This window comes from Pinus tabuliformis, chromosome X (genome assembly GCF_031772625.1).
Source record: "Pinus tabuliformis cultivar Carrire ecotype Pingquan chromosome X, CPIR1, whole genome shotgun sequence".
NCBI lineage: Eukaryota > Viridiplantae > Streptophyta > Pinopsida > Pinales > Pinaceae > Pinus > Pinus tabuliformis.
The window spans coordinates 1,133,223,872-1,133,236,936 of NC_142308.1; the positions used below are offsets into that span (position 1 = coordinate 1,133,223,872).

The 13,065-nt window shown below is 39.7% G+C and overlaps 1 protein-coding gene across 1 annotated transcript in view; it reads left to right on the forward strand.

Annotated features, from left to right (window-relative positions):
• The window catches only part of CYP71 (cyclophilin71), a 405,299-nt gene that overhangs the window by 194,432 nt on the left and 197,802 nt on the right, over positions 1 to 13,065 (forward strand). The window lies entirely within an intron of this gene.

The window sequence follows — 13,065 nt, forward strand, 5'->3', positions numbered from 1 at the left end:
TTGTGTATTTGAGGATATGTTCTTCTATGCTGCCAGATTCTTGGATGAGTACTACAGTAGATCATGCTTGTGATATTTATGCTTTAGAACACCATATATGTTTAACTGACCAGTACAAAATAAATGATAGATATAGCTTTATAAATTTATAGAATGTGAAATTTCTATTGTTAGGCTTTCTTATGACCATGCTCATATTGGCTAGCTTTCTATTAGTTTCCTTTATGCAATGATATATTCTTATTAAAACAGTGCGAAACACGCATGTAAAATAATATTGAATGAATTGATTAACCTGGAGCAAACAGCTCAATGATAATACAAAGATATTTACAATAATAGAAACATCAGGTTTCTATGTAGAATATAGAACAAACAGTTTCATCTAAGAAACTGCTAAAAGAATAAAAATAGAAACAGCGAAAAGACTGAGCATTACTAAATAGAGATATATTCTAATACAACACCAATAGACCCGCGAAATTTTACAAATTTATCAGGACCAAGAGGCTTGGTGAAAATATCGGCGGGCTGCTCTGTTGTGGGAACATAGTGCAACTGAACTGAGCCGTCTTCAACCAGCTGTCGAATGTAGTGGCAGTGAGTTTCCACATGCTTTGTTCGTTCATGAAAGACTGGATTCTTGGCAAGTTTGAGCACTCCCTGATTATCACAAAACAAAGAAGTAGGCCCTGTCTGAAAAACATGCATATCTGCAAGCATACGACGAAGCCAAACTGCCTCACAGGTTGCCTTAACTGCTCCCCGATACTCTGCTTCTGTTGAGGAGAGAGCCACTGCCTGTTGCTTCTTACTAGTCCAAGTAACAGCACCAGATCCTAGACTAAACACATACCCAGCTGTAGATTTACGGTCATCAACCGAACCGACCAGTCAGAGTCAGTGTAGCCACTGAGAATAGGATTGGAGCTGCGAGTATATAAGAGGCCATAATCAGAAGTACCACGCACATATCGTAGCACCCGCTTTGCTGCTATCCAATGATCAGCTTTAGGAGCTGACATAAAGCGAGAAATGTAGCTTACTGCAAAACTGATGTCAGGTCTGGTAGCAGTAAGATAGATGAGACTGCCCACTAATTGCCTGAATAAAGTTTCATCCACAAGAGGAGAGGATGACTGTGCTGAAAGTTTGAGCCCTGGTTCCATAGGAGTCGTGGCCGGTTTGCAATCCTGCATTCTGAACCTTTCCACAAGATTTTTGGCATACTTGGACTGAGAAAGAAAGATCTGATTTTCAGTCTGCCACACTTCAACCCCCAGACAGTAATGAAGAAGTCCCAAGTCTGTCATCTCAAAAGTTCTGCATAGATCTTGTTTGATTCCATGGATCAAATGTGCAGAGCTGCCAGTAATGATAAGATCATCCACATAGACAACTACAAACAAGATATCATCACCAGTATGCTTGATATACAGGTTTGCATCAGATGGACTCCGCTGAAAACCCTGATCTGTCAGTTACTGATCAATTTTCATGTACCAAGCCCGAGGAGCTTGTTTCAATCCATAGATTGCTTTAACTAACCGACACACTTTCTGTTCTTGACTAGCAACCTTGAATCCTGGAGGCTGCGTCATGTAGACTTCTTCTTGGAGATCACCATTTAGGAAAGCACTCTTTACATCCATCTGATGAACTTTCCAATTGAACTGAGCTGCTAGGGCAAGCACAAGCCTTATGGTACTCATCTTGGCTGTAGGAGCAAAAGTCTCCTCATAGTCAATGCCTTCCTTCTGTGAGAACCCTCGAGCCACAAGACGAGCTTTATACTTATCTATGGTTCCATCAGCTTTGTATTTCACTTTATACACCCATTTGCAGCCTATGGGTTTTTTCTCTGCAGGAAGATCAGAAAGTGTCCATGTATGATTCTTCTGAAGACTTTGGAATTCGGCTTCCATAGCCTGTTCCCACTCAGATGTACCCTTAGCCTCTGAATAGGTTTGAGGCTCAAAAATACTGTGTATGTTAGCCATAAGAGCAAAATTGACTGTAGACTGTTGTCTGTTCTTATGTCTAGAAGTTCTACCTTCAAGGAGCTCATCATCCCGGAGATCACCTATGGTTTTAGCCCACCATTTAGGCCGAAGAGAAGAAGAACCAATATCAGGAGCAGAGGAACCAATATCAGAAGGAGGTGGAGAAGGCTCAAGAGCAATAGGGACAGCAAGAGGAGGGTTGGCTTCTGGAGGAAGCTCAGATAGAGTATTATCAAATACTTATGCTACATCATCCCTCCCATCAGGTGGACCGACTGGAAGAAGAACACTGTGAGGCTAATCCTCAGAACATTGCTGAAAGAATCCTCTGTCCTCATCAAAGACTACATCCCGACTGAAGCTAAGACGACCAGTGGCTATATCTATCAGCCTATAGGCTTTGTGATGATCACTGTACCCTGTCATCATGAGTTTCTGGCTTTTGGAATCCAACTTAGAGCGCTTAGCAGCTGGAATCCAAACATATGCAACTGAGCCAAATACTTTGAGATGACTGATCTTAGGCTTACGGCCAGACCAAACCTCTTCAGGAGTCTTCCCTGTAACAGCCTGAGTGGGTGATCTGTTAAGAAGGTAAACAGCAGTAAATACTGCTTCAGCCCAGAATCTGTTTGGAACACTCCTGTGTTGTAACATGGAACGAGCCATTTCAACAACCGTGCGGTTGCGGCGCTCGACAACACTGTTCTGCTGAGGAGTGTAGGGTGCGGTTAACTGATGTTTGATGTCATGAATATCACAGAAATTGGCAAAAGCTGAAGAACAAAATTCCCCCCCATTGTCGGTCCTAAGAGTCATGATGTTACAGCCAGACTCTTTTTCAACTAAGGTTTTAAACTTCTAAAAGGTACTAAGTGCATCAGATTTATTTTTTAGAAAATACACCCACATCTTTCTACTGAAATCATCGACAATAAGTAAAAAATATTTGCAAGCAGTGATAGAAGCTGTATTCATAGGACCACAAATATCAGCGTGAAGTAACTGGAGTACCTTAGATGCACGCCAAGATTCTCCATTCTTGAATGAAGACCGATGTTGCTTTCCCGCTTGACAGGCGCCGCATACCCCCAACTGCTGAGTCTGAATATCAGGTAATCCTGACACAAGTCCCTCCCGGGAGAGCTGAGAGAGATACTGCATATTTAGATGCCCATATCGCTGATGCCAAAGAGTACTGATGGGAGAGACACGTGCTGCTAGAGCCACTTCTGGAGAGTCACCAGTGTCAAGTATCCTATATAGACCATGGTCCTCTAGGCCAACAGCAACTGTTATACTAGTCTCCCTGTCAATAATAGAGCACTTGTGTGCACTGAACACAACATCAAGCTGAGGAGAATTCCTCATAATCTGGCTGACAGACAACAGATTAATTTCCATACCAGGAACATAGTATACATTCAGAAATATGAGTGTGTGCCCACCAGACTAAATTTGAACTGTACCTCTGCCAGCTACTGTGTACTTTTCACCTCCGCCAAATACCACGGAATCACTGAAAGGTGAGAAGTCAATAAACCAGTCACGCCTGTGAGAGAAATGGCGTGATGCACCAGAGTCAATATACCAAGCAGAAGACGGTACATGATCTGACGACCTTTTAGCCATAAAGGCATAAAAAACAGATTCTGTCTGCTCGGAATATTCCTGATTGCCTTCCAACATGAGATTGGTTAGCGAAGCCATCTGTACGTTTCCCAAGATATGGAAAAATACAAAAAATCCTGCAGGGATTTCAAACGAGGATGCAGGCTGATCCAGACAGAAATTGACAGATGCTGATATAAGTATGAAAAGATTCCCAAAGAAGACTGATTTACTGTAAGAAACACAAACAAACACTAGATAGACAGAGAAGGGTTTATTTCTGTATCGAGATAGACGACTGTAAGCTTTTATCACAGTGAGCAAAGCCGGGGCTAAGACTCAGTGAAGGCTACCTGGCTTACAGAGGGCTCGACCTTAGAAAGGAATGAAAGAACTCAAGAGATTAGGATGCAAAGAAGCTAGCTGATCACGAACACTCCCTGAGCGCAGTTTCGAAATGAACTACTGAATACAGTGCTGTCTGCTTAAAAATCTTCTTTCAAGATGACTGTAGCAAATCTTAACAAATTCTGTTTTGAAAAACAATAGACTTGCATACAAAATTTTTTTCTCAGATCTATATCAGTGCACCAGATAAAAAAAACTAGACCAAAGGATAACTGTGATGCTGGTTTGATCACTTGTACTGATGATAAACTGCGATGCTGTTCTGATCCCACTTCAAAAAAATAACTGTGATGCTATTTCTGGTCCCACCGTTTCAAATATAATCACAATATTTTTTAATCCAAATTCTAATCAAACCCGTCACTATAAACTGGAAAATACGTGGATCTGAAAATACCTTTATGTGTTTGCCGTCACTGTAGCCGTGAATCTGGAAAACCCGTGAACCACAAATACAGCAAATACAAATATTGAAAAAATGGACCCACATGTGCTGTCTCAGCTTCACGTTTCTGCTGATTGGTAACACACTGCCGGCACACACCACGGATATATACGTCTCAGGTATCAAATTGGCCCACAAAACAAATACGAAGATCTAAACAATGGCCCACGTGAGCTATCCAAGCTTCACGTTACGTCACGTCTCAGCTACAGGTCACGTCTCAGCTACAGGTGTATATGCTTGAAATATACAGGTGTATACAGGTGTATACGCTTGAAATTGGACCACGTGAGCTATCAAAGCTTCACGTCACTTCTCAGCTACGTTTATATGTGTATATAAATAAAAGCCACAGGTGAATACGCTTTGATAACACGCGAATGACTGAGATATATCGGCGTTTGCAATATACACGGGTTTGAAAAATATCAGAAGTATAACGCGTGAAATAATGAACCACGGATTTCAGATATAGATCCACGGGTTTGACATATATATCCACGGGTTTTATACCATAAAATCTGGAGGATCTCTGCAGTATATCGATTTGTTGAAATCGTGAGCAAATATACGCGAGAGAAAAAAAATTTTAACTGTATCAATGTTCTTCAACAGGATTCTGTCGTTCTTCAATGTATCACCGTCACATAAAAAAACTTTCACTAGAATCTGAACTTAAAAAAATGCCGTTGTGTGGTTCTGTAGAATACGAGAGCGAGAATACTCAAACAAATGTTGACGCGAATACCCATAGCCGCTGGAAAGTGCCGTGGTTCTGTCGAACACGTGAGCGAAAATATTCAAACAAAAAACGTATTAACTTTGATTTCTGCTACCGCTTCCAGCTTTATGCACCAGATATCGTGACAGAAGAAGACTGCTGCCCCCGGATTCACAATAGCTTCCAGATCTCAGACCATGAACAAGCGTTCTTTGTAAATGGAGACGCTAACCCTTGGAGAAAAAAAAATTTCGAATGTGGCCACGATAACAAAAAAAAATCCAGATCCCTAAAGAGCAATTTCGAAATGAAACAAAATTTTTCAAACAGTGAAAAATTATTTCGAAAGACACCTGTGCTCTGATACCATAAAACAGTGCGAGACACGCATGTAAAAGAATATTGAATGAATTGATTAACCTGGAGCAAACAGCTCAATGATAATACAAAGATATTTACAATAATAGAAACATCAGGTTTCTATGTAGAATATAGAACAAACAGTTTCATCTAAGAAACTGCTAAAAGAATAAAAATAGAAACAGCTAAAAGACTGAGCATTACTAAATAGAGATATATTCTAATACTTATGTTGCATTGTGTATTTGACTACTTACATTGACTCCAACACAGTGAATTATTGGCCAAATTGTTAAAAGGTTAACTATTAATCAATTTTATTCTGTAATACAAATTGTTGAAGCAAATCTTCTAATAACCAGTATATGGAGTTCATCTCTAGCAATGATGCTATGATTTTATCACTCAAACTGTCCCCAGGTGAAGAAAATCCTAACCACAAATTGTGAGAGCCTGGAGGTACTATCAAGCAGGTGGCCTTCACCCACTCTTTAGAATAAGTAAAGATAAGATAATATTATTAATGTCCACCAAATGACCATAAGTAGGTCATTGAGACTGAACGATACAACCAATACCAATACAATGTGGGAGTGCAAATGCAACTCCCAGAAAATGCCAAAGCTAAATCTAAGATAAATTGAAGTAAAGGATACAATAATAGGACAACCTCATAAACATGTATGTAACTGGACCATGTAGAAGGCTAAGTGAATAAGTTGAGGGCTGTAAGGTCAATGATGCCAAATGCCCGAGTCTGATAGTTGATGGTGAGGGGAGCAACAATGGCGCTGGCTTCTTGTCAGAGTCCTCTGGATCCAACAAAGGGTTTCCCTGCATGATCTTCGGGGGGATGTAGGAGTGAGGCATGCTCCTAACATCGGAGGCCAAAGGAAAGAAGCTTTGAATGAGTCTTTGGCTTCTTTACTGGGTTTGGGGAGGAACTCGTTGTGGGGGGCAGGGGCACTGTTCAAGAACCGTCTGGTATTGAAACCTCTAACACTCTGGGCGTGAGTGAACTGATGTGCTATTCAACACCTACGCAACGGTGTCGAGGGTACCTATTGGCCTCCCAAAGGGAAGGGTTGAGGGGAGACCCGAGGTCTCACTGCGCTACTATATGGGATACTATCTGCGCTACTATCTACTCCGATTATCTGGATCAACATGAAAGTATGATGTGATCGTTCAAATCCTCCTTGAGTGAGGCAGGGCATGTAGGATCTGAGATTTATGTCTAAATGTCTCCTTGAAGAGGGCTAGGATTCTCTGGTATGGAAAGCAGAAGAAGGTAGAGAGGGATACTCTAGACTCTCTATAAATGCAATGATATCATTGTCCGTTCTCATAGTATATGGGGCACCGAAAAATGAGGCACATCTCGGTCTGTGGCTCCTATAGGTGGCACAATTGACAGACCCTATCAAATTGTGGTGTATGGTGATTTGTCTCCACTCGAAATCAATGGGACCCAACTCAAAACTACCTTGGTGGGATCCTGAGTTAGTGCATACAATGTTTGTGAGTATAAGGCGGGTAGATGATGAGGCCATCCTATAGCTCCAAAAAATGCTTTGGGTAGAAGGAAATACTTGAGCCAAGGCTCACCTAAGGGGATGTCCATATGACTTGAATGTATAATGATTAATATGTAGATATCCTCTTTGATGGGCTGATTCAGTATTTGTCGAGTCGGTAAGAGATGTGTTGGTTCGTCAAGGGAGAAACTAAATGGAGGAAGGCGCTCTGGGGAGATGGTCATCAATTGAAGGAGCTGAGATGCCTTTGTGAACCATCCACGAGCACAATGTTAGAAATTTAATTCTAATTTACTGTAGACTGATAATAAAACACCAGGTCAATTCTGAGTGTAATAGGTTTAGATATATATATTGATAAAAATTGAATGATGTTTACAAGGCTGAGGTGGTGCTCCTTAAATAGGAGTTGACTGGCCATGCCTAATCAGAGAGACATGTCCCTTGGGGACTGATGTCTTTTCATGTAACTAATTATTTGCTAATTAATTGATTATAATTAATAATTTATTTATTTAAATAATATTTTAGTATTTTAATATTTTATTTAATTGTTATGACTTTAAGTTCATAACATTGCAGATGCTTTGTCCTCAAAGCATAGGTAGGCCTGGGTGTTGATGCATGAAACCTTTTGACTCCCAAGATGGATCTTCCTCTGGTAACCTCCTCCATTTGATGAGGTATTCCTTTATGGTCTTAGATCGTAAAACCTTTTCTCGGGTAGCGAGTATACCTTTAGGTTCAAGGGCTATTCTTCCTTCTTCATCGGTCTCTGATATTTCTCTTTGTGCTGTTTGGTTTTGCCCTAATACTTTTTTGAGACTTGTTACATGAAAGGTATTATGGATTCCGCAGTTGTCCGGTAACTTTAACCCATAAGCTACACTACTTATCTTTTTGATGATCTGGTACGGTCCATAATATTTAGGTGACAATTTAATCTTGCCTTGCTGTTTTAGTGATAGTTGCTTATAAGGTTGGAGTCTAACAAAGACCCAATCTCCCTCAAACTCTCTTTCAGAACGGTGTTGGTCGGCTTGTTGTTTCATTATATTACGGGCCATGGTTAGATTTTCTTTTAGTAAGTTGATGATCCTTTGATTTTCTCCTAAGTGGTCTTTAATTGTTGGTACCCTAGAATCAAGGAGTGCAAAGTCCTTCCACCTGGGTGGCTCGTAACCATGTAAGGCTTGGAAGGGTGCCCACTGTCATCTTAGCTGACGTGTGGTATGCAGTATTATACCACCATTTTGCCAGGTGTAGCCACTGTGTCCATCTGTTTTGTTTATCGGTAACGAAACAACAAAGATATGTTTCCAAGCATTTATTAACAATTTCAGTTTGCCCATCTGTTTGGGGGTGATAGGTCGAATTCATATTGAGGGATATTCCTGCTTGATGGCAAAAATCGTTCCAAAATTTCCTTCTAAACCTTATATCTCTATCGCTGACTATGACCTTAGGAAACCCATGTAGTTTGTAAATATTTTTACAAAACACATTAGCAATTTGTTTGGTTGTGGCAGTCTTTTTAATAGTCATAAAGTGGGCATATTTAGTGAGCCTGTCGACTACTACAAATATTTTATCCTTTTCGTCAGATGCAGGTAGTCCTTCAATAAAATCCGAATAATTCCTCCCACTTCTGATTTGGAATGTGTAGTGGATGTAGCAATCTTAGAGTTGGAATATTTTCGCTTTTGTTTCTTTGACAAATATCACATTCTGCAACATATTTCTGAATTTCCTTGCTCATACCCTTCTAGTAGAATGACAATCAGACGTTGTAGTAAGTCTTGTAGAATCCAACATGTCTGGCTGTTGGTGAATTGTGAGACTCCTTTGGAATTTTCACCTTAAATTTGGATGCGGGTGTTAGATAAATTCTCCCCTTGTATCATAAGATGTCATTTTTCCACTCGAAGTTGGTATATTAACTGATATTGTTAATCATGGAGTCACAATCCTTATCCTTGGCATATTCGGCTTGTATTTCGTCCAACCATTCCGGAACAACTATCATGGCGACACATGTTGTTTGATTGTCATCTTTACGTGAGACTGCATCAGCTATGACATTCTCCTTTCCCTTGTGTAATATTTCTAAATCGAAAGCTGAAAACTTCTCCGTCCACTTCTATTGTTTTGTTGATAATGTCTTTTGTTGAAGTAAGAATTGAAGACTGTTGTGGTCGGTTCGGATTGAAAATTTACTTTCAAGCAAACACTGGCGCCATTTCGTCAGAGCGTGTATGATGGCAATTATCTTCTTTTGGTATGTTGATTTTAAGCCTTTTTGTTTATTAATTTTCCTGCTCTCCAATGCTATAGGGTGGTTGTCTTGCCTCAATACAACTCCAATTCCAAACCCAAAAGCATCACATTCGACTACGAACGGTTTGGAGAAGTCAGGTGTTGCTAGTACTGGTGTGATTGACATCACTTCCTTTAATTTCTCAAAACACTTCTTTGCTTGGTCATCCCACTTAAAAACATTTTTCTTTAACAAATTTGTCAGGGGTGTTGTCAGATGTGCATAGTTTTTTATAAGCCTTCTGTAATACCCTATTAAACCCAAAAAGCCCCTCAACTTAGATATGTTCTTGGGTTTGGACCATTCTTTGATTGCCTTGATTTTGTTGGGATCCACTTGGACTCCTTCCCTTGATATAATATGACCTAGGTATTCAACTTCCTTTTGCCCAAATGTACATTTTGGTAGCTTGGCGTAAAACTGGTCCTTTTCCAAAACAGAGAACACTTCTTTTAGATGTTTGAGATGTTCTTTCCACATCTTACTGTAGACTAAAATATCATCGAAGAAAACTAATACGAACTTCCTAAGATAAGGGTGAAAAAGTTCATTCATGGTTGCTTGGAAGGTGGCTGGTGCATTTGTTAATCCAAATGGCATGACCTTGAACTCGTAATGCCCTTCATGAGTCTTGAATGCTATCTTTTTGATGCCTTCTAATCTTACTCATATTTGGTAGTAGCCTGATCTTAGATCTAACTTGGAAAAATATTCTGTATCGTGTAATTCATCTAGCATTTGATCAACGAACAGAATCAGAAACTTATGTTTAATAGTGATTTTGTTTAAACCTCTGTAATATATACATAATCGGAAAGATCCATCCTTCTTTCTGACTAATACTATGTGTGCAGCGTATGGACTTCTACTCTTTGTGATGATTCCATGCTTCAGCAGGTCTTGTATTAAGCGTTCTATTTCTGTCTTGTGGTGATGAGGATAACGGTATGGCTTAACGTTAACTGATGTTGAGTCTTGTTTTACTTCGATAATGTGTTCAATTTGCCTTTCCAGGAGTATCTTCATTGGTAGATCTTGGAAAACCTTCTCGTATTTCTGGATCAACGATGAAATCTCTGATGGTTGATGAGTCTCTTTCGTCGATAATAATTCCAAGTGTTGACATTGTGCGACAAATGCTGGTGCCCCCTTGCGAATAAGCTTTTTCATCTATTGAGCGGAGATGACTTGTGTTGGTGGTGCTTGAAACCTGAGCAACTGATATTTCTGTCCATCCCATTTGAATCTAATAAATTGTTTTATGTGATTTGCTGAATATAGTGTTCGTAACCATTGTACACCTAAAACAACATCTACTCCTCCTAGGGGAACCGTATAAAAACTGGACTCCATTGCATAGTTTCTTAATTGCAACTTAACTTAATGGCACTTGCCAACTCCATCTATACGCTTTCCATCTGCTACCATAATTTTTAAGTCTGCTACCGGGTAAGCAAAGATGTTCAGTCTTTTTGCAACATTGACATCTACAAAGTTGTGCATACTTCCAGAGTCCACCATAACAATAATGTTTTGCTGCTTGATGTAACCTTTAAGCTTCAGTGTCTGTGGTTGAGCTATCCCTGTGATCGCTGCTATGGAAATTCGTGGCATATCGTCTTCTAATTCTGGACTAGGGTTTGCATTTTCTTCATTGTCCTCTTCATCAGAGCTGTCTTCTGAGGATTCCTCTTCTTGTTTAGCTTCACAGTTGTACAATTTTTGTGTTGTGCATTTGTGTCCTGCATAATACTTGTCTCCGCCCTTCCAGCATTTTCCATCCTTTTTTCTTTCGACATTAGATTGTTGTTTTCCTTCACTTCGTAATGGTGGTGGAACGTACTTACTAGTATTTTCTGACAAGGGTTTACTTGCCTTTCCCTTGGAATAGCTGTTAGTCCTGTCGTTACTGACACATGGTGGTTTGTGAAGTTTATATTTTTGCTCGATAATTATGGCTGCATGTCTGGCCTCCTCAATAGTTTTGGGTTTATGCAATTTTAATTCTTTGCGAATGTAATCTTTAAGGCCACAATGGTACATTTTTAGCAGCTCCTCACTTGAAAACCCTCTCTGCCTTACTGCTAATACTTCTCATTCGTGAGTGTATTCATTCACTCATCCCTTTTGCTTTAGGTGAACAAATCTCTCGTAGACATCATCCTCCTCCTCGTCATGAAACCTTTTTAACAGACTGTTTTTAAGGTTTTGCCAATTGAACGAGCAACCTGTGCATTTAGACGACCACCACAAAAACTAATTGTACGCTTCTGCTTCTAAGTAGTTGGATGCAATCACGACTTTTTCTTGTTTGCCGAGCGGAGGGTTTGCTAAAAAAATTGCATCCATCTTATTCACCCATACAATAGCGCCTTTAAAGTTCTTACAATCATACTTCGATAATTCATTTTTGATTTTAAGAGGTTCCTTCCGGAAGAATGAGTATAATATTGGCTTGCTTCGAAGTGAATTTGGGGTATTTGTTGCTTCTCACGCCTCAGGAAGTCATGCTCTAGAGAAGTCTCCCCTTCTGTAGTCTTTGGACTCTATATAGCTGAAGGTGGATCAGTCTCTCCGAAACGCTGGCTCATCAAGTTTTTTAAGTAAGAGATATTGTTGGCCATCTGGTCCTGCTTACTAACTGACTTCTCGATGCTATCCAGGCATTTATTTAGCTTGCTGATGTCCTCTTGGATCTTTTTCATACTGTCATTGTTGTCGCTCGTCATTTTGTTCTGATTTTTTTTTGAAGACCCATTTTTTTTAATTAATTAATTAAAAGATATTAATTAATTAAATTACAATTACGTATATATAATTTTTATGTGATTAGAGAGACATGTCCCTTGGGGACTGATGTCTCTTCATGTAACTAATTATTTGCTAATTAATTGATTATAATTAATAATTAATTTATTTAAATAATATTTTAGTCTTTTAATATTTTATTTAATTGTTATGACTTTAAGTTCATAACACACAACCTGAGGGGGTGTCCAAAGTCATGGCCTCCGAAGAACAAAGTGCAAGATAGGGTTATCTCTCTCTTTTGGTAACAAAATCTCTATAAGCCCTAACGCTATGAAAGAAAGTGATCAAGCAGAAAAGGACCTCAAGACAAAATGGATGGACCTTGAACTCTATCTGAATAATGGGCTACAAAACTGTGCGTTTGCATCACATGATATGTCGGAGAAGTAGGGTCTAGATTCTCTCCAACGTGTGCCAATCTAACTGGAGTAAATTGGGTCCCCAAATCTTGGAACCATAGAGGGGTGTGGGTTTGATAATGGCCTAGAACTATGCCTGGAAGCATTGTTGCTTGATGAGGGCAAGGGAGCCGTAACCTTTACTGGGCCAAGGTCGAGTGCTTGTAGCATACCAAATTTGGGCCCTGCAATTGTACCCACAAGTAGGTGTAAGATGTGGTGATCTCAATCTAAGTCCTGCAGTAGTGGAAGTGTAGGTCTACAATTGAGTTCTTTGAAGCATTGAAGATTGGTTTTACCCAAGTTGACCTTCAACTATTGAAGGTCACAAAAATTGGCCAATGCATCTATTTGTTTTTATAATCCCTCAGGAATAGAGGCAAACAAGGCCAAGTCATTAGCGAAGAGGAGTAAGGACATTAAAACATGGTGTAGTAGGTAGGTGTCACCCTC